The sequence below is a fragment of the Eptatretus burgeri genome, chromosome 6, assembly GCF_056783735.1.
Source record: "Eptatretus burgeri isolate ZD-2024b chromosome 6, Ebu_testis_v1, whole genome shotgun sequence".
NCBI lineage: Eukaryota > Metazoa > Chordata > Myxini > Myxiniformes > Myxinidae > Eptatretus > Eptatretus burgeri.
Genome location: NC_140966.1, coordinates 112,553,763 through 112,580,633, shown reverse-complemented (window position 1 = coordinate 112,580,633; position 26,871 = coordinate 112,553,763). Strand labels below are relative to the sequence as shown.

The window sequence follows — 26,871 nt, the reverse complement described above, 5'->3', positions numbered from 1 at the left end:
TGGAATCCGAACTTTTTGCAATCCGAACAGCCTCCTGGAACGAATGAAATTGGGATTCTGGGGGCACCACTGTGTATAGGCAAACACCTATACTCTGATCTCTAGCGGTAGCGCACGGTGGACGCACGGTTGATGCAGACTGCCACAGAGGCCGTACGTCGGTGCACACGGGCGTAGGGGAAACGTGTGTCGACCCTGCGTTGCCCGCAGGTAGTCACACAGACCGCAAGGCCACCGTACGGCGACCGTGGAAATAGTGCAGCCGCCGTAATTTTTTGGGAGTTGGGAAAATTCATTTTTCATTGAGAAGAGCTTACGGCAGCCGCACGAATAACGCAAGCACACCATACGCCCTACGTACGGTCGACGTGGAACACATCTACGTCATAGCTTGGCTTGTCGAATTGCTACGGCGAACGTAGAAATGAAAAAAAGTTCTAACTCCGCGCTATAATTCCACGGGAACCCTATGGCCTGTAAAATATAGCCATACGGCGTAGGGCCTTCCTGAGGTCACCTCAGTTTCTCTGCGGCCGCCGCACATTTCTGTCAATTCAGAGGGCGTACGGCCGCCGTATCCTCGCCGTAGAGCAAATGTGACCTAGGCCTAAGTGAAAACATTTTTTACTCACTGTAATCATCTAATTTATCACCTAAATCACCTAACTCTAGAGATGTCCCCCACTGGACAGCCGCGTCGCGGTATCGCCATCGAAACTTGCAGAGATCGAAGCTTGAAGAGCGCCCCAAGCAAAAATGAAATGTTTAATTTGTTATACATATCTATCTATGTCGAAGTGACGAGTCATATAATGAAAATAAGATCATATAAAACGGGAAATGGCTCAATAAAACTGCACATTTTCAGTGAGTGAGCCACTGCCTGAGGGACTGTACGACAACGTGGGCCAAATGCAGGTGAGTCGGGCCTGAACTTTGTTCAAGTTGATCGACATATTCGGTGGCATTGTGAATACTTTTGCCTTGTATGGCCATGGCTTGGAAACGAACAATCAAGCAATTTGTATTGTGTTCACCAAATGGCTCAAGCGCTCAAGCAAGAACTCCAACAAAATGGTTGATAAGGAATGGCTGGCTTGGCAAGCGATTAGCGATCGCCCATTGGTCATGTAAACACCATGTACCCAGAGACACCCAGAATGTCAGGCAATGTCCGAGTTGGACAAATGAACACTTTTCTACCTGTAGGAACTACTGCTGAAGCCGATGAAGAAGTTTAAATTTTGAAATTTGGCCGAAATTCTCGAGGTTCGTGGCGTGTGTGGAAAAGAAAGAAAGCCACAACCGCTGGTGTTTCCGGGTGTTTATAAGCATTGCAATGTATCCAGTATTCCGTAGCTATGATGAACAGGCATTCGATAATATGAGTGTGGAAAGTGAAGAAAAAATATTTTACCGTTAACAAATTGTTGCGGCTTGTTCCAAGTTAGGACTGGTTGAGCAGGCCAAAAAAAGATGGTGAACTAAGACCTCAGCGAGGGATGGTGAGGTGACCAAGGATGAGCTTTGACATAGGATATAATTAAATAAGGCTGTTAATTATCTTCAAAAGGCATGTTTTAATTAACCCAAACACACAATTTTCACTCGTGCACTTCCTTGGAGTTTTCTTAGTTTGCGTGCAAAGTTTCAGGATGCGAGGTTTCATGGTTTTGGAGTTACGAAGGACACACACACACACACACACGCACGCACGCACGCACGCACGCACGCACGCACGCACGCACGCACGCACACACACACACACACACACACACTAACACTTATTTTATACATAGATAAATAGATAAGCAGCTTGTGACAAGTAAACAAATCATCATCAAAATACCCATTTAATATAACACACGAGATGGATTGATGACCACAAACATCTTTGAGTGAACATTACTGACTATTATTGTATAGGACTACTGAGAGGTATGAACACTCCCGTCTGAACTGTCTAGCCTAGGTTTGAATCCCGACCCAGCCATAAACTGTCTTCCTGATGTTTCACAGACAGGGTTATTCATCAATGTGTGTCCCGTTCCTCAGATGGACATTAAACTGGCGTCCATATGCCCACATTAGTTGGTGCACGTTTAAGATCCCATGGTATTCTTTGCGAAGAGCAGGCGAGCTATCACCTGCACCATGAACAAATTACTAATTCCTAATCTAACTACTGCTGGGAGAGCAGTAAAGAGTAAACGGCACGATGGCTCCTGTACCACCTGAGGAGTCGGCGCGATGGCCCCCGCTTCACCTGAGGAGTCGGCGCAATGGCCCCCACATCACCTGAGGAGTCAACGCGATGGCCCCCGCTTCACCTGAAGAGTCGGCGCGATGGCCCCCGCTTCACCTGAAGAGTCGGCGCGATGGCCCCCGCTTCACCTGAGGAGTCAGCGCAATGGCCCCCACATCACCTGAGGAGTCAACGCGATGGCCCCCGCTTCACCTGAAGAGTCGGCGCGATGGCCCCACATCACCTGAGGAGTCAGCGCGACGGCCCCCGCTTCACTTGAAGAGTCGGCACGATGGCCCCCGCTTCACCTGAAGAGTCGGCGCGATGGCCCCCGCTTCACCTGAGGAGTCAGCACAATAGCCCCCACTTCACCTGAAGAGTCGGCACGATGGCCCCCACATCACCTGAGGAGTCAGCGCGATGGCCCCCGCTTCACCTGAGGAGTCGGCGCGATGGCCCCCGCTTCACCTGAGGAGTCGGCGCAATGGCCCCCACATCACCTGAGGAGTCAGCGCGATGGCCCCCACATCACCTGAGGAGTCAGAGCGATGGCTCCCGCTTCACCTGAAGAGTCGGCGCAATGGCCCCGCTTCAACTGAAGAGTCAGCGCGATGGCCCCCGCTTCACCTGAGGAGTCAGCGCAATGGCCCCCACATCACCTGAGGAGTCAACGCGATGGCCCCCGCTTCACCTGAGGAGTCGGCATGATGGTCTCCGCATTGCCTGAGTAGCCGGCGTGATGGCCCCGCATCGCCTGAGGAGTCTGCGTGATCTGAAGAGTCGGCGCGATGGCCCCCGCTTCACCTGAGGAGTCAGCGCAATGGCCCCCGCTTCACCTGAAGAGTCGGCGCGATGGCCCCCACATCACCTGAGGAGTCAGCGCGATGGCCCCCGCTTCACCTGAGGAGTCGGCGCGATGGCCCCCGCTTCACCTGAGGAGTCGGCGCAATGGCCCCCACATCACCTGAGGAGTCAGCGCGATGGCCCCCACATCACCTGAGGAGTCAGAGCGATGGCTCCCGCTTCACCTGAAGAGTCGGCGCAATGGCCCCGCTTCAACTGAAGAGTCAGCGCGATGGCCCCCGCTTCACCTGAGGAGTCAGCGCAATGGCCCCCACATCACCTGAGGAGTCAACGCGATGGCCCCCGCTTCACCTGAGGAGTCGGCATGATGGTCTCCGCATTGCCTGAGTAGCCGGCGTGATGGCCCCGCATCGCCTGAGGAGTCTGCGTGATCTGAAGAGTCGGCGCGATGGCCCCCGCTTCACCTGAGGAGTCAGCGCAATGGCCCCCGCTTCACCTGAAGAGTCGGCGCGATGGCCCCCACATCACCTGAGGAGTCAGCGCGATGGCCCCCGCTTCACCTGAAGAGTCGGCACGATGGCCCCCGCTTCACCTGAAGAGTCGGCGCGATGGCCCCCGCTTCACCTGAGGAGTCAGCACAATGGCCCCCGCTTCACCTGAAGAGTCGGCGCGATGGCCCCCACATCACCTGAGAAGTCAGCGCGATGGCTCCCGCTTCACCTGAGGAGTCAGCGCGATGGCCCCCGCTTCACCTGAGGAGTCAGCGCAATGGCCCCCACATCACCTGAGGAGTCAACGCGATGGCCCCCGCTTCACCTGAGGAATCGGCACGATGGTCTCCGCATTTCCTGAGTAGCCGGCATGATGGCCCCGCATCGCCTGAGGAGTCTGCGTGATCTGAGCAGTCGGCGTGATGGCCCCCGCATTGCCTGTGGAGTCCGCGTGATGGCCCCCGCATTGCCTGTGGAGTCAGCGTGATGGCCCCCGCATCGCCTGTGGAGTCAGCGTGATGGCCCCGCATCGCCTGAGGAGTCTGCGTGATCTGAGGAGTCGGCGTGATGGCCCCCGCATTGCCTGTGGAGTCAGCATGATGGCCCCCGCATCGCCTGTGGAGTCAGCGTGATGGCTCCGCATCGCCTGAGGAGTCTGCATGATCTGAGGAGTCGGCGTGATCTGAGGAGTCGGCGTGATGGCCCCTGCATCGCCTGTGGAGTCAGCGTGATGGCCCCCGCATTGCCTGTGGAGTCAGCGTGATGGCCCCCGCATCGCCCGTGGAGTCAGCGTGATGGGCCCGCATCACCTGAGGAGTCTGCGCGATGGCCTCCGCATAGCCTGAAGAGTCAGCGTGATGGCCCCCGCATCGCCTGAGGAGTCAGTGTGATGGCCCCCGCATCGTCTGAGGAGTCGGCGTGATGGCCCCCGCATCGCCTGAGGTGTCTGCTTGATGGCCACCGCATCGCCTGAGGAGTCGGCGTGATAGCCCCCGCATCGCCTGAAGAGTTGACGTGATGGCCCCCGCATCGCCTGAGGAATCTGCGCAATAGCCCCTGCATCACCTGAAGAGTTGACGTGATGGCCCCCGCATTGCCTGAGGAGTCTGCGTGATGGCCCCTGCATCGCCTGAGGAGTCGGCATGATGGCCCCTGTGTACTTTAAGTGCCATTTCGTCCCTTGGTATGCAGCTCACGATTATGTGGCATGATGTACAACAGAAATATGAAATCCATTCGACATACTCGACGTTCTCCACTTGTATTCTTTCGTCAGTTTATGTTTAATTTGCTGTTATGTCTTGTGTTCTCCACAGTGGCAAGGAAGAAAACAATGCGTCGCCATCTTTGTTTTCAACCAAAATGTCCCACAGTTGCTTAAAATATATTCACTATATAGGTTTTGGCTTTGAAAAAGAGAGTGATGAAGATGTTTTTTTTAATCGGTCGGGTAGGGTGGGGGGGGGAGGGGTCTCCAAAAATGGAGCTTTCGAGTCTAAACAGGAGACTTGATATATGGAACCATGCACCCTCTCAAAGGGAGCTATCCATGCATTGGGACCACACTCTGTGCAGAGCGTTGTGCTGACTCCGCAGTCTCCTTGGCTATTGGACACAATCCTGGACGGGTCGCCACTCCGACACAGGATACCAGCGAGCTTGCACTCATTTTGCCGACTTCAGAAGGATAACAGACAGAGTCAGCCCCACCTGGTATTGATTCAACATCCGAGTGGGATTTGAACTCAGGATCTGATGATCCCAAACCCACCACCCCAACCATTAAGCCAACACCAGGCATAAAGACAGCTATATCCTCCCAATAACAGCTGAAATTAGACAACGACCAAGGCGTTGTAGAGATGGTATCATCAGACTTTCATACAAGAGGTGTACCAAACTTATTACTCTGATTCAAACAAAATTCCACTCCTGATGCGGTACACATTCCCGAGTTCCATTCCCCTTATCTATTGTTTCCTGACAATGCACTCCATGCTCTCGTGGTTAGCAAACAATTATTCCTAAATATGAATATTTATTTCCGTGTGAACATAATCTTGATCACCATTATATTTCCTCATCGCACATTGCCGGATCTGGATTCGGACCTGAACCAAAATCGAATCAATTGGTCCTTGTTCACATAACCAAGCTCTCCACCAAATTTCGTCTGAATCCGTCCCCAACATTTTTGGATATTCCATTCACAAACAAACAAACGGACAGACAAGACAGACGAAGAGGGCTGAAAACATCACCTCCATCCACCTGCGGTGGCGGGGGTAATTAGACAGGATTACTAAAGGGAATCTGACCTTTCAACCCCTTTTTCGCACAAATGTCTCGTGGTTGGGTCACTAAGTTTACTTTTGAACCTGAAGTCCTGAAGTCCTTTATTTATATCATTTAACAATAGGTGCCGAACTGTGGTTCTCCACTCATCACCGCCTTCACTACCACCGTCTTTTTCTAGTTCTTGAGCCAATTATTTTCCCCACATCCTCAGAACCGAATAAGAAAGAATAAAATCATAATTTTTTTTTTTTTTTTTTGGTGCAATGGCTCAGTGACATTTCTGTTGGTAGTTTCTTCCCGAGTGTTGAATTCTTCACACATTGATAACAAACATTGAACGTGTGTTTGTGACAATGATGGAATTGAACATTCTGATACACAATTATTCTCTTTCTATCTCTTTCTGCACAAACTCTTCTCTACAACCACAACTACTCCCACCACACCCACAGCCAGACGTATCTCCTTTCCTCCCCCATCCTAACCCTTCATTCCTCTCCTCTCCTCTTGCTCGTTCCCTTCCCCCACTCTGATCCCACTCCTATTCACCTTATCGTCACTTCATTCTGTATTCCAACCGTCACCCATCCCCATTTAATCACCATATTGGCTTCTCATCAGGAATATTGTGTTTCTTGATGGTTGTGTTGTCATTTTGGTCAGAAAATCCTGAGAAACAAGTGGGCCTGGAGGTACCGGCTAAGACTTATATTCCCAGCAAAGAGGAATTGACAGGAAGGAAGGAGGTCGGTATATAAAGTTGATGAACATATCAAATAAGAAGGGTAACAATTTGAATGGTAATAATCAATAAATGAATAGGGAATGAGAGAGGAAGATAAGGAAAGTGATGATCAGAGGATTGGGAAGGAGGAGCATGTTGATTTTGAGGGGGAGCAAAAAGGCATTGGGATTAGGATAGGGGAAGAAGAGAACAGTGGGTTTTTGTGAAAACACTTCCCACGCCAAGAACAAGGCCCTGTGAAGGTCCAAAAGCAAAAGAGCAGTGTCAGACCACAAAGAGTTAACAAATGGTTGGACCCGTAGGCTGGATCTGAGCTGGGTGAAGGGCTAGGGGGTCGCGGGGGGCTATTGTGGCCACTGACAGGCCGACTGATGGGACGCCGAGGCAGCCGTGGCTGTGGGAATTCGAATACGGACAGACACGTACATGAACACACGGACAGCCTGACGGTCAGACATATTTCTTCACTGCAGACAAAGGAATGGCTGAAAAAGCAAGCAGCTCAAAGGTGCCTGTTGGTCCATTTTACTGGGAATGTGCACTTTGGAAAGTGGTGAAAATTCCTACAAATTCTGATTGCCAGGAACAAAGACAAAGACGTTATCATGGGGTGCGTGTGTGTGTGTGTGTGTGTGTGTGTGTGTGTGTGTGTGTGTGTGTGTGTGTGTGTGTGTGTGTGTGTGTCTGTGTGTGTGTGCGTGCGTGCGTGCGTGCGACTATGCAGACAACACAGTGCACAGACGAGCACGATGGCCAGCAGGCAGCTGGCACTCCGGATAAGGATCGGATGTTTCACCACAGGGTGGAAAACGTGCCATTCCCATTATCCTTCCATGTTCAGAGCCAAAAGCTCCAGGAAGCGCAAGACCAGAGCAAATAAGGAATCATGACGCCATTCTCAACGGTAAAGGAGATGGCACAGTAAAATTGCTCCTTCTCTTTAACGGTCTAGAGGCTTTCCCCAAATACCTGTGGTTTTATCAGCTTAGCTTTGACGGCACACCTGCTCTCTGGAGTATATAAACTAAAGCCGGTTGAAGATTATGGACGAGGGTCTCAAAACCACACAGAGCAGATGTAAAAGTAGCCAAGCGGCGAAAAAAAAAGGGACTATCGGACCACTGGTCTCACTCCTCGATATGGAAAACCAGAAGATGTACTAAATATATTCCTGGAACAAAATGCTTCCATCAATTTGTTGACTCCATTGGAGAAGCATTTCGTCTGAGGCTTTCTCACCTGAGGGGAATGTGATGGTCTTGTTCTCAACAACTGGTGCAGCACATGGAGGTCTAGTAAAAGTCATGGATTTAAATCTCCTGGAAAAGAGTACAGTATTCAAAATAAGGGCACAATGTTGATGACTCAACACAATAATGCTGATGACTCAGCATAAACAGTCTCCCCTTGATGGAAATTAAGATGTTCTTGAAAAGTATGAAGTCTGCTTCACCTGCCTCTCCTCCATGAGGATATCTGGCACACTTTGCCACCACTCAATAATTTCCTCAAATCTAATGATATACATGTTGGTACGGATCTGGGGTTCGAGTTTCACCATGAGGGGAAGCACTCAAGTTCCTCCCAAACACCCAGTCATGATGCTACCGGGCACGAATAACTTCGTGCTCTAGTGGGTTGTTAAGCATCCACGAGTGCCGATTGGTACTGTAAATCTGGTAGGGTTACACTCCATCGTGTGATACCTTTAGGTTTGGACGGCCGCACCAATTGGGGGGGGGGGGGTCTCCTGCTCTTGATGTGTACTCCAGTTAACCTACAGAATCAGGTGCAGCAAAGCGGAGCTACAAGTACGCACAGGCTAGCAAGAGCAAATCACAGAGGTTAGAACTTCTCAGCTACACTATGTGTGGACTATGCTGGACCAATAGGGAAAATATGCAATGAGGTGGGTACATTTATAACACAAGCAGGTTAATTACAACAAGTGAAGCAAGGGAAATGCAAATATTTACAAAATATACAAGACAGTGCAGAATTTACCCTGTGATAAACAACTTCTACAATCTTCACTCATACTGTACAAAACAAGTGCCATCAGAAACATACCCCAAGGAAAGTTGGAGAGCAAAGAGAGATGAGGAAAGATGAGATATTTGCGACCTCTTTTGTACCTGGCATGGCCGATGGGCCCATGCTCGACAGTCGCTTAGGAGGGGGGAGAGGGGAGGAAATCTGAGGATGTCTAAAGGTGTGTGGTCGGAGGAGGGGTGCAATGCGATGAGGGGTGCGATGAGATGCAGGTGGAAAGTGGGTGAGGTTCAGAGAAGGAATTGAAAAGAGGTGCATGTTTGTCGTTTCGCTCTGAAAAGAGCGGTTGTACAGGACTTGCCCTTGTCAATTGCAATTTGCATCCACAGCAGACAAGACAGAAAATAAGAGACATAATGTGTGAGAAGATAGTCCGAATGATGTGTGAGGAAGTCTGTACTTGTAAATGTGTTTTGGCTTGGCCTTAATGAATGCACTCAGCATGGCGCCTGAATCGCTTGCCCCCCAGCATTTTCTCCACCTGCTCCATTACACGAGCTCCGTCCACCTGTTCAGTTACGTCTTCCATCCTGTTCCCCTGACCAAGCCAAAGCCAAAAGCATGTGTCTCCTAACCCCACCCTCTCGCAGGGTGTCTACAGTTGTTTGGTGAGGGAGAAGCCCAAAGGCGGATCAGGCCAAAGGCGGATCAGGATGGATGGTAGGAGTTTCCGAGCGCCCCCATTGGTGCACGGACGCTTCCCCAAGTGTTATCCCTGCCCATGCAAGGTCTTGGCACCGGAAATGGCCTCATTCGCTTCTGCGCCTCGCTATGTGACTCATCTCCGCCATGAAAATGGGGTGAAGGTATCTGGTGGCACTCTCCAGCCACAAACATGTGCTGGACACCAAATGGGGCCATAATTGAACAGAGCGCTCGGGCTATTTAAGAGATGTTGAACAGATTCTAGCGCACACTTATGCTTCAAGCTACATGCCAGAACGTCCCAAGCATAGGCATCTGTAGTAGTACGTGGCACCCATTGTTCCCCGCCAACTCCAAAGGGCAGTGGTGGGTGTCCGTAGTGGTGACTGTTGTTGAGCGATAGCAGCAGGGATGTAGCGTACTGGAGGAAGTGCAGTGAGTTAGTGATGGAGGCGATTGTGGTCGTTTTGGCGGTTAATGGCGAAGGTACGCAAGCTTGGGCCGTTGTGGGGATTGATGCAGGGATTTTTTTATAAAGACATTTTGGTGGTTGTTGAAATGTTGTGGCATTGTGGTCCAAGTCTGGGTAAGGTCTGGGGTGAATATCTGTTTGATAATGCCATGCGTATTGAACGAGAAATGGCATGCGTATGCAAATAAGCTGCCTGTTGCTGTGGTTCTGCATGCTTGCGTGAAATAAAGGGGGGTTTCGTGTGTGAAGTCAGATAAATAAGATAATAGAATAAAGAATGGGAATAAAGACCTGCCTAAAAGCCCCCGCAACGCGTTTTGTCCCACAAACCCACTTGGCATAAGGAAAGGGCTATCTAAAATGAGTATGAATTAAATAACTGTCTCGGGACTGCTCTATGTTGTGTGTCATTGACTAGGGGGAGTGCCAGCTTTACAGAACCGCAACAACATTGTTGTGGAAATGGCTCTTAGGAGTTAATTAATGTATAAAATAGAGCAGATATTTCCTTCATGAATGTTTCAGAATAAGCGTGAAGGAATTAAATTATTTCAGATATGGCCACTAATTTGTATAGTTACAGAGGTTAAAGCGACCCCATTGTGTGTATTTTAAAATCCTCATTCCTGTGAGCCCATGTTTGCTGTTTTTACCTCCGTTTCTGTCTTAAATGTGTCTTTTCAGAGTTTTGCTTGGCATCAAGGCACTATCTTGGTGGAAAAATATCAGCCTCGCCAGGGAACAATGATACGAGCAGGGAAACAATTTGACCCACCTGCTCTCTGGGTGAACTATCAATGGTGGATCAGAAGTGAGGGGCATAAAACATCACCAATGATGTCGGTGACCAATCTTATTTTGGGTGGGGGCCCGAAATATCTGGGTGAAGAGTCATGGGAATGCGATGCCAGAAGCTGCGTTTGTTCGGAGCTCCCCAGAGTAGAGGCATGCCCCACCCAGCCAACACTGCACCAACTACACCGGGTCACTCCTTCCCACTCGGCACCCGGCGCAGGACATTTGGCCTGCATGGAACGTTTGGCCTGCAAGGGGTGTTCCCTGCCATGAGGGAACTCACCGAGTTTGGCCCAAAACTCTTATTCTCTTGTGAATTCCCTACGTCTTTCTATTCTGTTGTATGAATAAAGGCCTGCAAGGTTAAATATAATTAAGGTTCCAGATCGTTCATTGTTACCTTGTCCATGTATTGCTTTGAGGGTGGTGCATTGCAAGTTCAACAAGAAAAAGAGCAATCAGAGATTGCAGACCCTCGCCAGGACTTCTTTTGTGTGGAGTTTGTTTAGTTTCAGTTTCAGCTGCTACTCCTCTACCCTCAAACCAACCCAGGAGCAGCCAAGTGAGCCTTATACAAAAAAACTATTAAAAAAGAACCCAGATTCAAAAAGTTAAATATTTCTGTCTGCCAGACCATGCGTCCGATCCGGTTGAAATTTAAAACATATTGTTACGGATCTGGAAACCATTTCCATTCAACAAACAGATGTCCCAAAAGTCAGTTATGTCGTTAGGTATGTGTGGAGTCAGATCCCTTTCCTTTTGTCCAGTGGGAGAATCAAAGGCATGCATTGCAATTTCTTTTAGTTGGGTTATTACATCTAATAAACCATCCCATCTTCATGACCCCTTCGGCCCATCACGCTCCATCACCACCTGCTGGCTGCTCATACCTTGACTTGCCGAGAGGGGGTCTCGTTCTCGGTTCCCACGAACGTTGTAACTCTTGTGCGATGACCTTCACGGCGCTGACACTGTTACTCGTCGAGAGCGAAGCCACATGGAGGAGTAACTGGGGTCTCCTGACAGGGGCAGAGGCCCCGCCCCGGAAAGGTGAGCCGGAAGACCCTGTCCAATCAGAGGCGGACAGCGCCAAGGGCCCCTCCCCGTGGAGAGAGGCCAATAAATCTCTGACACTCTCTGTAAAAGGGGTCCGGTCGAGTTTGCTTTCACGGTGGCTGTACCAGGTTCTGGAGTTTCACGGTGGCTGCTACGAGGAGTCTTAAGGAAGGACAGAGCGACCCTGACCTCCCTCCGTGGACCCCGATTGTTCACCACCCGAGCTCCGCCACGAACCATGAGTCCCTACATGTGACTGGGGACCGGACCAACAACCTTTGCCAGGTGCCGCATTGCAGAGCATGCCCTTCCTCCGACCGTCAGGTACATCACCGAACTCTAACCCCCAGCTTGTCTCTCTCCACGGCTGCGAATGTCCAATAAAGACTTTGGGTTTCTTTTCATTTTGTGTGTGTGTGTGTGTCTGCGTGTGGGCCCCGTCTTGTAAGTAGATCTGAACAAGTGTTTTTGCTCATTGTAAATATTCCTTCTTGCATATTCGCGTTAAGTCTTGCCTTTGTCTTTTTATTGTAAATAAGCATTTGAAGAAATATTCCCAGTCCGTTTCTGTCTCTTCTTGAATTGGTGCAGCCTGGTTCGGATGTGAGTTTAGGCGGGGTTTTATCCCCGATAATCCGTTCATTCTAGCCGGCACGGCTTTGGCAGTTTCTGCTCGGCCGCACCCGAACCGGAGTTGGTAGTCGGTCGTTGGAACTCTACCGCAGTCGGTAGAGTGACCCGGTTCGAGCAAGACGTGCCAAGGGCATGGTTTCCCCGGTGGTCGAAATCGCGTAGTTAATTAGGTAAATTGGTTATAGACAAATTGACCCTATGCTGCGCGATTGAAATATTGGCGACCACGGTCGGTGAAACGACCCGCCGACTTGCGGAATTACCCGAGTGATGGCCTACAATTCCGGGGAGTTTAGTGGGAGACGACGCAAGCTTAGAGTACCTATATATAGAGAGTAGCGACAACTCAGCTATAGGCGCCATTTTGTTTCACTCTGGATAACGCGCGGTGCGTGCGCTACCGCCGTAGCAGCATGCATGAATGAAGCAATACATCAGGAGGGTGGGATACATCACTGGACATATATATTTATTCTCATGTTTTACTCGGCCAAAGATCTTGATTATAGAATCAATGGGGTTGAAAGTGATAAAATTTTAAAATGCATGTACTCATTACACGGGAAACTCAGAGTAAGTTTGCCAGAGAACGAGACATTTGGGAGAAACTCGGCCTGTGTAGGCTTATGACATGAAGTCGAGCCAAATAAAAATCTCGAGTCCATAGGCCTAAGTTGGGGCCTCAATTTGATCCATACCTGCCCCTACCCATGCCTCCCCACCTCACCCATCTTTACTTTTTTCATCTCACCACATTATCATCTCACCCATAACAAACAAAAACAACAAACACCGATACCTACATGTAATTTATCATCATAGTTACCACCCAACACGCTCTCAAACACACCAAAAAGTGACTGTGCCAAAATGATTGTATCAGATTTCAAAAATATCTTAACAATTGAAATGACCCTTTTTTATGGGCAAAGAATAGTTAATTGCACAGGCCTGCTATGCAATTATTGGATGAATCTATGAAGCACGTTCATGTCAAAATGCTTATGTTAAGTATTCAACTGGTACAATCTTGTGAAGAAACAGTCCATGAAAAATCGCAGTAGGTTTGACTTGCTATTTTATTTCTGTCAACAGTGTTCCATCAATTTGCAAGATGATGAACGATAAAGAAATGCTACAAATTATAAGTACAGGTAACTCTGCTTAACTTGAATCTCTTGGGACCACAGAAATCTGTTCGACGTAGAACAAATCTGCCTCACAGAAGGTAAATAACACGTCTTGCATAATACGGTTTCAAAATTTGTTTAAACTTGTGCGATTATTCGACTTAATAAGGCTGACTTACATGCATGCAGAGTTACCTGTATTGTTCATACACTGCAGGCATTTTCAAATTCAAGTGTATAAATACGTAATATCATGATTAGTTATATATTGGTGTTTACAGCAAAATTAATTTTGGTGAAATATTAACAACTTGACAGCAAGTTTTCAAGACAATACTACATGATTGATGATTCTGAACAAAAATGGAAATACACCAAATGAAAGTATGAAGGTCAGAGATTGTAGGCTAGATTTTTTTTATGAAACCCCATCTAATGTGTTGCCATGGTAACCAAATAAACAGACAATTCATTACAAATTGTGTATTTTCATAAGAATGTGCAATTAAGTGATAAATATGTAAATTAATTGGGTTGCTAAATAATGATTGCCCATATTGTTAGCTTTCTAGATGCCAACATCCCAGACTACCATTGATCCTTACTGGGGTTATGATAATAAATAAGATCAACGGCATGCATAAAGAGGGCCCCCAAATTTAAAGCATTTCATTTTTGGGGCAGGCGTGGGGGCAGTGGTTTTATAGGTAATTTTTTGTTCCAATTTAATCATACAGGCTATAAATCAAATAAATCAATAATAATATCAATTGCTGCTATGATTGATATAATTCTTATTACAATAATCTTTACCATGGTAACACATTCAACGCATATACAGTAAGACTTATATACCATACATGTCAATGTCCATATGTGTACATTATTTTGCCCTTTTTTTTAGTCTAAAACTTGACTGGTTTTTGGTCAACATAAGAAATAGACAAATACCAAAACTCTCTACTATGCTGCTAGATTAGAAAAATAACTGTATTCTAACTTAAGATTGGTACTTGTCGAGCCACGGCATGCACCATTTTCGCTATACACCAAGATAGTAATGGGCCTATGAAAGTATGAGTGGAAATTTGAAGCCAAATTTGACATTTTGGACCAACTTTGAGTTTGAACCAAAAATAAAAATGTTGCAAAAGTTCTAGATCTACTACTAGTAGATCTAGACTCTATTAGTTTTTGAGACCCACGGCCAACATTGATGAATGACCTTCAAACACAATTTCACAACATATGAAGGAATGTTTTTTGAATTATTTTTATGTATTACAAAGAATTGGATTTTCATAACAATGTCATAATGATTAATAATAATGGCATTCCAATGAATAAGGTGCGCAGACACAGTCACTTCCTTCATACATACGCTGATATTAATACATGGGACTGATACAGCCCTTCTCTTACCTCGCACAAACATGATGAAGAAGTAGGCTTCCATCCCACTCTGCTCACTTTTTGCTCCCATATCTTCCGTCTTTTTGCATCTGTTGGAAACCTATACATCCTGTACCCCTTCTCAGATTTGTTGCTGCACCCAAAGGCGCAACAACCCGTCATTTTGACTAATAAAGTTTCACTCAGTTTCAAACTCGGTCTCTCCGAGCTCACTCGGTGAAGATCTGGATTCGATGCGTAGCTTGGCGCTAGAGTGTGAAACAAAATGGCGCCCATGTGTCACGTGACCATCAAATTCTGGTCCCCCTATGTCGCTACTCTCTATATATAGGTACTCTACGCAAGCTTTCCCCACCTCGTGGTCGTTCTCACCACCAATCCCCGACCCGCAACGATATATTCCACATCACTACTAGATCATAACTGTGATGTTTCACATCGATCGATGAAGCAGTTCAAGAGAAAGATTTTTTTTTTTTAAAGATTTTTGTTCAATCCAATATGGCTGCCAGACTGTGTGACATCAATTATTCGTTAACATCCTGGTATCCCCAAGGCTTGGGAAACATTTGTGTGACGTTTCCCTTTGATCTGTCCAGCCGTTCTGGAGAAGAACATTTTTTAGGTTTTTGGGTAAATCCAATATGGCTGTCAAAGCATGTGACCAATGATATCATATGTGTGAAAGTTGTGTTTCTCATCGATAGGCGGTCATACGTGTAAAGTTTCACCTCGATCTCTTCAGCCATTTAAGAGAAGAAGATTTTTCAAGGTTTTTTTTTTTTTTTTTTACAAACGATGTGGCTGTCGAATCACGTAAACAATGACATCATCATTTTTTTCTGTGGACCAATTCATCCTTAGATGACCATCAAAATTTTTCATATATATATATATATATATATATATATATATATATATATATATATATATATATATATATATATCAGATGTATGCAATTATGACGTGATAACGAAGGCACCTATGGCATCATAAAAGTCACACTTATTCCCCATGAGGAGTACTTGTCATGCTCCGAGTCTCAATTTTTTCCTTGGTGCAGTTTCAGAGATACAGAGGTCCCAAGTTTTTCCTTTTTTTCAACAATTTTACCACACCACATGACCTATGACGTCATAATTATAAACAAAACATTCTACATGAGTAGTCGCTCCTATGGTGAAAATTTCGCCTCAATCTGACATGCGGTTGCGGAGAAAAACACGAAAGTTCTGTGCAGACAAACAAACAAACAAACAAGAAAAAGACGTCGCGCAGAGCACTATACTTGCAAAATCGACCACCCCCTCTCCAAAGGTTGCCATGGATACATCAAATTGTCCATTTCATTAAGATTAAAATTGACAATCTTAATCAAAGCTCAGGTCAATTGGATGAAAATTGATTATTTTTCAGATTGAAATTGATGATTTTAGAAGTTTGACATTGAGTCAAAAAATTTCAAATACTATTAAAAAATTGACCTTTTGACCTCAAAAATAGTTTGTTTCCAAATCCAGTGATGCACTATGCAATTGCTGTTTAATTTTCAGGTTAATCGGATGAAAATTGATGATTTTTCAGATAAAAATTGATGATTTTAGAATTTGACCTTGAGTTGACCTTTGACCTATTGACCTCAAAAAAATTGGCTTCCCAATTGAGTGATGCAATATGCAAATCTTGTTGGAATTTCAAGTCAATCGGATGAAAAATAACGATTTTAGAAATTCGACCTCAAAATCCGTGAGCACAGTTGAGGGAAAATTAACACACAGTTTAGACGACCTCCACAACTTGGTAAAGTTTCGTGAAGATTGGTTTTAAATTGTGACCTGTCAGCGATTGACAGACAGACAGAGTAGCAAGAAGAAGACGTCGTGCAGAGCACGACACTGGCAAAATCCATACAACAAATTTGACCTCAAAAAAATTGGTGGTTGAATTAAATGACCAAATATGCAACTCCTCTTCAAATTTCAAGTCAATCGGATGAAAATTGAGGATTTTAGAAATCTCACCTAAGTTGTTGACCTTTGGCCCATGTTGACCTTTTGACCTCAAAAACAATAGGCTTCTTCTTTATGACAAACTCTACCATGTGGTGAAGTTTCGTGACGATCTGTTTAAAATTGTGACCTGTCGGCGACAAACAGACAAATAGAATCACAAAATCGACGAACCAATACACAAACGGACCCAAAAGCAATGCCCTCTCCTCCGGCGAGGGTAACGAGGGTAATCAACTTGACTTTGTCTCTGGATGAATCGTAGTTGTCCTTGTGTCTTCACCTGATGGTTTATATATCCTGTTGAAGGCAGATTGATGGGGAATAAGTTCGCCTCACCTGACCATAAGGTTTTCTCAGCCTCATTCGCTCACGTGGTGGCTCCTCAGTGCAGGGCTTCTATGGTTCCAACTGGTCCAACTGGTGTTTCTATGGTTCCAACTGGAACGGTTGCGGAATTCAATGGGCGCAATCCGACTCGGAGCTGTGGTTTCACCTGACCTCTCGGGTCGTTTTGATACGAATCGCTGGATTCGTGCACGGCAACCGGAGTGACTGGCGACAGTAACAATGGTATGCAATTGCCTTGATATCTACAACATTGTTGTAAATTTTTCGATTTTATAACGTCATCAGCAAAAGGTACACATTGATGTGGACCTTTTGCAACTGAGGTCTCGGTTGCATGACAGTTGCGTGACAGCAGAAGGCCATTCGGCCCATCTTGCCTGTGCTGAGTCCCGTGTAGGCCCAGTTCTGTCGCAACAAATTGTGTTGCTTTCTAACCTATGTGGCATTTATTTGATTGGTGGGGGATGAAGAGGTAGGGGGGATGTTTAGAGATGGAAAGATAGGGGGGGGGAGATTTTGGGAATGAGAAGGGTGAAAGGAGAGGAATGACAACGGGGTTCATAACTGCAGACAAGAAAGACACCACCCTTCACAACATCGAGGAACAAGGGTTTGCATGTTGTTTCCATATATATATATATATATATATATATATATATATATATATATATATATATATATATATATATATATATATATATATATATATATATATATATATATTGAATTATTTTGAGGGGGGAAGGTTGGGGTCGGCGATGAATTAACACACATGTCAGGTTCACACTTGCCAAGATACACACTTACAAGAAAGAGTAAAAACATCTTGATGTGGACACCCAGTCCTGGTCCACTGACCATTTCTCTCTACATCCCTACACACCTCTATGTCCATCGAGGTACCTATCCAATTACATATTAACCTGATAATGGTATCCTTTCCTCGACTACCATCCCAGGAACACCATTCCACAAATGAACGACTCCCCAAGCATGGCTTCTATCCGAACTCTCCTCCTTTTTCAGTGTCACTGATTCAGACTATGCTCCCTTATCCTGTTGCTGACCATCCTTGGTTAAGAGAATCTTCTTGCGTCCATTATATCTTCACCATTCATTATCTTTGACGAGATTTCCACTTAATCACCCCCTTTCTAAAGTAAAAATCCTGGTGTCCTCTTGGCTGAACCAATCTACACGCTGAACCCCCTCGATGACAGTGATGTCCTTCCTCAGGTGTGGTGACCAAAGCTGCACACAATAATCGAGGTGAGGCCTCTTTACATTCCTGTGTAACATTAACAGCACGTCCTTCGATCGATAAACGATGCCTCTGTGAAGGTAACCTAACACCCTGTTTGCTTTTCCTATCGCTACCTGGCACTGAGCTGTGTGCTTACCCCCTCACCATCTCAACCCTCACCCGACTGTATCTTTTACCGCCCTCAGATCCTTCTCCTGTATCACAAGTTCCAAAACTGATCCTTGCATTATATAATCCCAAGTTCTATTTTTCCTGCCCATGCCCAATACCTTACATTCATTCCCAATACTAAACTGCAATTGTTACTTCTCATTACTGTGTGTGTGTGTGTGTGTGTGTGTGTGTGTGTGTGTGTGTGTGTGTGTGTGTGTGTGTGTGTGTGTGTGTGTGTGTGTGTGTGTGTGTGTGTGTGTGTGTGTGTGTGTGTGTGTGTGTGTGTGTCCATCACACTGTATTTTAAAGTGTTTCTGATGTCCTAGACCTAGAATAATAAACATCGGAGCAATACCTCTGGGCGGTCACGTGGTACTGGCTGGATAAGATAACCAGGGAACCACTGGTAGGCATGGATGACCCACAAAATATGTAACGGAGAAGAAAGTATATACCTATGGATTTTTTTTTTATGCCATGAACAAACTTTGGTACATCACGGGTGATGAAGGTTGTGGTCAAGTTTCATCGAAATTGTATGTGTAGTTTCTGAGAAGAAAGTTCGTGCCGCGTTCGTGCCGTTTCCCACCGTTGTGTCCATACGGTGTCTGTGTCCAAGTATGCCAGTGTCCGTGTTGTGTTGTGTTTCTGCTGGAGTAATATAACTGCTACTTGGACCCCAAATAAGGGTTAAAGAGGTTTAAATGTGTGTAAATAAAAAATATTACGGGTTATCTCGCCATTTTCTCCAACGGCGATTGCATCACCCTATCTAATGCATTACATTAGTTATTTGTGCCTGCTGATTGTGTCCGTTGTGACACCGTCAAAAACAGTAAGTTTCCTGTTTGGAATGATTTTCCATTCTGTTCATCTGCCAGGCAGGCAGACAGTCTAAAAATATTATCTCACTCCTCTCTGCACATGTGCGATTGGGATGAATTCCAAGCCAAGGTACGTGAAAACGACAGACTTGTCATCCTATTCATATTCCGATTCGTGTTCAAAATATAACATTTGATTGAAATAAGTTGTTCCTCGATTGTAAACTGGGAAGACAGATTTGAACCATTTGCTTAACCGCACTTTTTGCTTCACATGCGTGGGGTGATACCAATTGCACGCGTCACAAGCAACATCAAAACAAGCACTCATTCTGAGTGCAACCGCACACGGCTAATATCCCAAGAACCACAATCAGGAAAATCTCTCAATCTGATTCAGAAGTTTTACTCAGACCTTCGACACGGAAACAACTCTTTGTGCCAATCCATGTATCCTTGTGGAAAATATGAAACTTATCACTGGGCAGTCATCAAGAGTGGAAGGGAGTTGAGGAGATGTGTGTTGATTTCCCAGTGGATTTTATTCAATGTTGTTTCAATGATGCCTTATCACCACATGCCTTCTTATACGTTGTCCTTTCTACCGTCGCGCTTGCCTTTTTGATTTCTCAAAATATCTGAAATGAAAGGAGAATACGAGAGATTTGTCAGATGATACGATGACATACTTAATTTTGGAGAATACCCTTTTTTTTGTAGCTCCACTGAGTTTTATGGGTCATCCCAGAAGTTGTGACCCTTCTGGCAACTCATAAAGCATTATGACGTACTCGCATACCATTAAGTTTTGACAACTTAATTCTTTACCATTTACTTTTACATTTATTTTAGGCTCTTAGTGGAGCTTGTACACCAATCACGTGCAGGATGATGGTGTAAGTAGACATCAGTGTATGTATTTTAACATGATTAGCAAGAACAGGAGTTGAAATTTTGGTGTACAGGTATTTCAGTTTGAATTACAAGGATATTGGTCGACAACCAAAAAATATACAGTTTGGTGTTTGAACCTGGATGCTGGGCAACGAAGTATGTTTAGATTTCTGGCTCTTCTATGGGAGGATGAAAAAAAACAGGTTTTCTTTCAACCACAACTACTTTGAACAACTTTTAGCAAAAGAGATATAGGAGGACAATTGCGGTCATTGCTGTGAAACAAACAAGGCAAACCATGCATGAAATGGAATATTACAGAAACCTGCTCTATTAACATGTGCATCATCGAGTAAATCCAATGCTGTCAGGGTACTACAACGTACTGTAGTATGATTTATAAACGTTTCCCAGCTTTCCAGGGAGAGAAAGAACAAATGGCTTTTGGATTAAACAGGCAGAGAAAGATATCCTAAGGGATGCTGAGCTTTGCACACAAATCGTCAAACCCTTACATAACAACATCAGGCTTTGCCTTTCACTTTCAAACGGATTTCCTCTGGCTATAACATTTAGCCATTCACACGTGAACAATTAAGAACAAAGGCTTTGGAGCAGATGGACAGCTCTTTTGCGGGAGGAAATAAATGAGAAGGCCGTGCTTCGCTCACGTATTGGAGCAAGTGAGGAATTGGTAGAATCGGGTCATGTTACATTGGAGCGGGTGACGGTCGGGAGGCACTTGGCATGTGTTGCCTTCAAAATGAGGCTATGGGCACGATTTTGGAACTCAAACAGACGTATTGGATTATGCCTAAATTTCCGACTTTTCAGTTACAACCCTTAGTTCATACCACTCTCTTTTTCTTCTCTCTCTCTCTCTGTCTCTCTCTGTCTCTCTCTCTCTCTCTCTCTCTCTCTCTCTCTCTCTCTCTCTCTCTCTCTCTCTCTCTCTCTCTCTCTCTCTCTCTCTCTCTCTCTCTCTCTCTCTCTCTCTTCATCTCTTCGCCTTTCCTCCTCATATTGGGTGATCTCTTAACACAGCAGAGATCGGTGTGCTGCTGTTCGGAGAAGATCTGAGCTTAAAGGGTCGAAACCTCGATGATGGGCTGTTACCAGCTGATGATCTTCATGGCCATTGAAACAGGCACTTGATAACCTGAAAGAAGTCTTCAGATCTTTCAACAATCGTTAGTTTATTTTGGTGAGACCATTCTGTCTTTTCTGTCGTTTCTCGCTGTCGTAAATTCACAACGTTCTCTCCACCTTTATCTCTCTATCTCTTTATGTCTATCTCTCCCCCCCCCCATCCCCTACCACCCCCTCTAATTGGATGACCCTTAAGCACAACTCATGTTGTGGATATACAGTTTGGGAAGGATTCAAATCTGGATGATGGACAGTCCAGTGTAAAATGTTTGCCAAGTAACACCAACCATTATAGCATCATATCCACACAGTCCTGTGACTTCAACGAAAACTTCTGGAGTGCTTGGACTGTCCAATGATTCAGCATGACCCTTGGGACTTCCATTAATTTCAGTTTTATGGTGGAATGTGAGCATGTGTGAGTGCACTGTAGTTTTAACGATAGATAAGCTTTGCATAAACTTTTGTCGATGTGGAAAAATGACTGTTTCCGTGATTTCTTTGTGGATGGTGATGTGGATGTGGTGTTGAAAACTGATAGGTCCGTCCACCAAAGTTCCACAACCCCCATTTCCTCACACACCCTTCCCAACGGCTTGGGACTTCAAACAGACTAGATCAAAAGCAAAAGTGACAGCCGAGCTGTTGGCCATGCAGGCAAAGACTAATGGGTCAAGACCTGGTCTGAGCCTGTTTGTTTTCGGGATGATGGAAGGCAGGAAACATGAGGCTGGAATGGGTGGCTTGGATTTTTTATGAGCGCCATTGGGGTTAAGCCAGATTTGTTACATACTGAGTGGTCATTCCTTGGGGTTATGTCCACTGATTGGTGCCCTATTAATCAAGTAATGATTGCATGGCAGTTTCGCAACATTGAGGTGATCGGGTGCATAGCCATGCTTAATGTTGTGGGGTGTGAGTCACAGGTTATCGTATATTTTGGTTGGATGGACAGTCCAGGCAGGCCAACCAGCCATGGAGCTAGACCATTAAATGCTCAATATGTAAATGAGAATGCAGTACAGAGAGGAGAATAAAAGAAAATAATTCAACATCAATTTTTTGGGATAACAATCTGCTTTGTATTGTTGCACTAAATGAGAATTAAATTAAATGTAGGGATCGATTTGCACATATTCTACATGATCTTCATTAATTTATTTCACAACTATCATTTGTTTCTATAACTATCAACTATAACTATCAAGAGCAAGTTTTTTATTTCAAACTTTATTTATTATGATACTACCTATCGAGTATTCCTTGCTCCTAATCTTACCGAGGATGAAGTAGCACATACGATGGCTATTCAGAAAATTATACGAATGAGATACAAATGTTCTAAAATAGTCAGACAAGCGAGCTTTTGAGATAACATTATACAAGTGTGTATATATATATATATATATATATATATATATATATATATATATATATATATATATATATATATATATATATATATATATATATATATATATATTCGATGATGAAAACCATTTTCTTACAAATCATACACTCAACTTCATTTTCTCTACAGTGTCTAAAGCCAGTGGACAAGCTTGTACATGAATGTGTATTGCACAAAGGACAAAATGTACAAATTATTCATTTTTCAAATGAGATCTAACAAGACATTTGCAAACTGGAATACCTAACACTCAGTAATGTATACATTTCAAACTTGTTTCTGATTTCTAAACGAATTGATGAATTTCAAACTTTTGTTCTTTATAAACAAATTTATACATGTTAAAATTTCTAATTTGCAAATGAATTTTTACATTTCAAACCAATTTCTAATTTACAAATTAATTTATCCATTTCAAACTTATTTCTGAATGACATTAATTTATACATTTCAAACATATTTCTTATTTACAAATTAATTTCTATATTTCAAACTTCTTTCTGATTTACAAATTAATTTCTACATTTCAAACTTATTTCTGATTTACAAATTAATTTCTACATTTCAAACTTCTTTCTGAATTACAAATTAATTTATATATTTCAAACTTATTTCTGATTTACAAATTAATTTCTACATTTCAAACATATTTCTGATTTACAAATGAATTTCTACATTTCAAACTTAATTCTGAATTACAAATGAATTACTCCATTTCAAACTTATTTCTGATTTACAAATTAATTCATACATTTCAAACTTATTTCTGATTTATAAATTAATATATGCACTTCAAACAAATTATGTCCGCCACCGAAGGTGAAGGAGGTTATGTTTTCACCCCTCTCTTGTCTGTTTTTCTGTTTGTTTGTTTGTTTGTTTGTTTGTGTGCAGGAGATCTCAAAAAGTTGTGGATCGATCTGAATGAAATTTGGTGGGCAGGTTGGGTGTGTGACAAGGATGAACTGATTAGATTTTAGTGAAGATCCGAATCCGAATCCAGATCCGAAATTTTTTTTGGTGATTCTTCACCATTGAGAGATAGGGCTAAACTAATATGTAGCACGATATCTCAAAAAGTTGTGGACAGATTCGGACGAAAATTGGTAGACAGGTTGGGTGTGTGACCACAACAAATTGATTTGATTATTGATGAAGATCCGAATCCGGATCTGGATATGATAATTATTTGATTTTTTAAGTGATTCTTCACCATTGAGAGATTGGGCCAAAAACGATATATATCATGATATTTCAAAAATGTATTGGGCCCGATATGTTCTCGTGGATCAGGCATTACATGGTGGAGGTATGCACTCTACCGAGTGCCCTTCTAGTTTCTGATTTACAAATTAATTTCTACATTTCAAACTCATTTCTGATAAATGAATTTCTACATTTCAAAGTTATTTATGATTTACAAATGAATTTAAACATTTCAAACCTATTTCTGATTTACAAATGAATTTAAACATGTCAAACCTATTTCTGATTTACTAAGGAATTTAAACATGTCAAACCTATTTCTGATTTACTAAGGAATTTAAACATGTCAAACCTATTTCTGATTTACAAATCAACTTATACATTTCATACTTATTTCGGTGAAACAAATCAACTTTTACATTTATTTCTGATTTACAAATGAACTTGAATATTTCATACTTATTTCGGATTACCTCCGCCACTGAAGGTAGACGGAGGTTATGTTTTCACCCCTGTCTGTTTGTTTTTTGTCTGTGAGTAGGACATCTCAAAAAGTTGTAGACTGATTCGCACGAAATTTGGTGGAGAGCTGGGTGTGTGATGAGGATAAATTGATTTGATATTAGTGAAGTTCCAGGTCCGGATCTGGATACTACAATTTTTAAATTCTTTCTTCACCATTTGGCGATACAGCCAAAAATGATACATTGCTTGATATTTCAAAAATTGTGGACCATTCGGACAAAACTTAATGGATGAAATGGGTTGGTGACAAGAACAAGCCGATTCGATTTTGGTTAAGGTCCGGATGCAGATCCGGCCGATCAGTCAGATACAAAAAGTAAACTGTTCAGCATGACGGAGGTATGCCCTCTCCCGAGTGCCGTTCTCGTTTAGAAATGAATTTATACATTTCAAACTTATTTCTGACTTGCAAATTAATTTATATATTTCAAGCTTGTTTCTAGTTTCTTAATAATTTTGACGTTTGAAACTTATTACTGGTTTCAAAACTAATTTAGACATTTCAAACTTATTTCCGATTTTCAAACTAATCTACAAATTTCAAGTTTGTTTCTGTTACATAAAGTAATCTATAGATTAAATTTAATATCTAATTCCTAAATTGATTTAAAACTTATTTTCTCAACACATTCTGTATCTCCCTTTCTCTTCTCTTCAATCCATGCACAAATCAGGATGTGGAGATGCTTCCAGGATAATAAATTTGGCAGTTCGTTTATTTCTTTGTGGTTCTGCCAGGAACCATAAGTTCCCACGTTCTCAAATCTTGCTTTGCCGTTCTTGCTCCCCTGATATCTGCCCTATTCAGCCTGTCCTTCTCCTTCAGCTGCCTCTCCTTTACATGGAAGTCAGCAAACATCACTCCTGTCCATGAGAATGGTGCAAAAACTGACCCTATCAACTATAAGCCAGTGCGGTTGCTTCCAATTATAAAGTCATGAAATCCAACATCTATACCAATAAATGTCAGTGTGTGTGTGTGTGTGTGTGTGTGTGTGTGTGTGTGTGTGTGTGTGTGTGTGTGTGTGTGTGTGTGTGTGTGTGTGTGTGTGTGCGAGTGTCCTCCATAACTCGAAAGCCATGAAACCTAGCAGCCTGAAACTTTGCATGCTTACTAAGAGAACTCCAAGGAAGTACGTGAGTAAAAAATTGGTTTTTGAGTTGATTAAAACACCCCTTTTGAAGATAATTAATGGCCTTATTTAATTATATCATTTGTCAGATGCTCATCGGCCACCTCACTCTCTGGGGCCTTAAGGTGTATTCTGGATTACCTAACTGGGTCTGAAGCCGCCATGTTTTTTGGGCCGACTCAACCATGCCTAACTTGAAACAGGCGGCAACGATTTCTTCTTTTTTTTTTAAGTTTTTTTCCACTTTCCTTCCTGATATTAACGAATGCCTGTTCATCATAGCTACGAATCACTGGGTACATTGCTTTGCTTAAAAACGCCTGGAGGTGCTAGCGTTCATGGCTTTATTTCATTTTCACACGTACGATCACCTCGAGAATCTCTTAAACTAAGATGAATTACTAAATTTAAGCTGCAGAATCGAACTTAGCAGCAGTTTCGATTCCTAAAAAAGTTCATTTGTACAATTCGGACATATTTGACATTTCGGGCGTCTCCGGGAGGTGCACGGTTTGGCGATTGCTAATTGCATGCCAAGTGAGCCGTTTCTTATCAACCGTTTTGTTGGAGTGCTTAAGCCACTTGGCGAGCACTCTACAATATCTGCACTGTCATTGAAAACTATATTGATTGACTTGAACAGAGTTCAGGGGCCACTCACGTGCATTGGCCACGTGTTGTTTGTAGTGCAACAGGTGGTGTCTGGCTCACTAAAAATGTGCAACTTCCACAATTTTGAACGATATTATTTCATTATACGACCCTTCAATTAGGCTTAGATAAATACAAATAAAACTAGAAAGGCACTCAGAAGAGCACATACCTCCGCCATGCAATGCCTGATCCATGACAACATTTAGGGCCCAATACATTTTTGAAATATCATGCTAGATGTCATTTTTGGCCCAATCTCTTAATGATGAAAAATAACTTCAAAAATTAAATAATTCTTGTATCCGGATCCAGATTCGGATCTTCACCAAAATCGAATCAATTTTCCTTCTCACAAACCCAACATGTCCACCAAACTTCATTCGAATCCGTCCACACCTTTTTGAGATATCCTGCACACAGACAAACAGACAGAGAGGGGTGAAAACAAAATCTCCTCCATCCTTCGGTGGCGGAGGTAAAAAATAATGAAATGTTTCTTTCACATCTCTGCAGCA

The 26,871-nt window shown here is 43.8% G+C and overlaps 1 long non-coding RNA gene across 7 annotated transcripts in view; it reads right to left on the bottom strand.

The window, feature by feature from the left end:
- Nucleotides 1-26,871, bottom strand: part of LOC147025650 (uncharacterized) — a 178,549-nt gene that overhangs the window by 128,574 nt on the left and 23,104 nt on the right. The window contains exons 1-2 of one of the 7 annotated variants that reach the window (XR_015059617.1): nt 16,805-16,984; nt 7,823-7,902 (exon numbers count right to left, since the gene is read on the bottom strand). The exons of 1 other annotated variant lie outside the window; for it this stretch is intronic. This is a non-coding gene — a long non-coding RNA (uncharacterized LOC147025650). Of the gene's footprint in view, nt 1-7,822; nt 7,903-16,804; nt 16,985-19,712; nt 20,023-26,871 lie in introns of those variants that run through there. 5 more of the 7 variants (XR_015059616.1, XR_015059619.1, XR_015059622.1 and 2 more) reach the window with 5 other exon arrangements.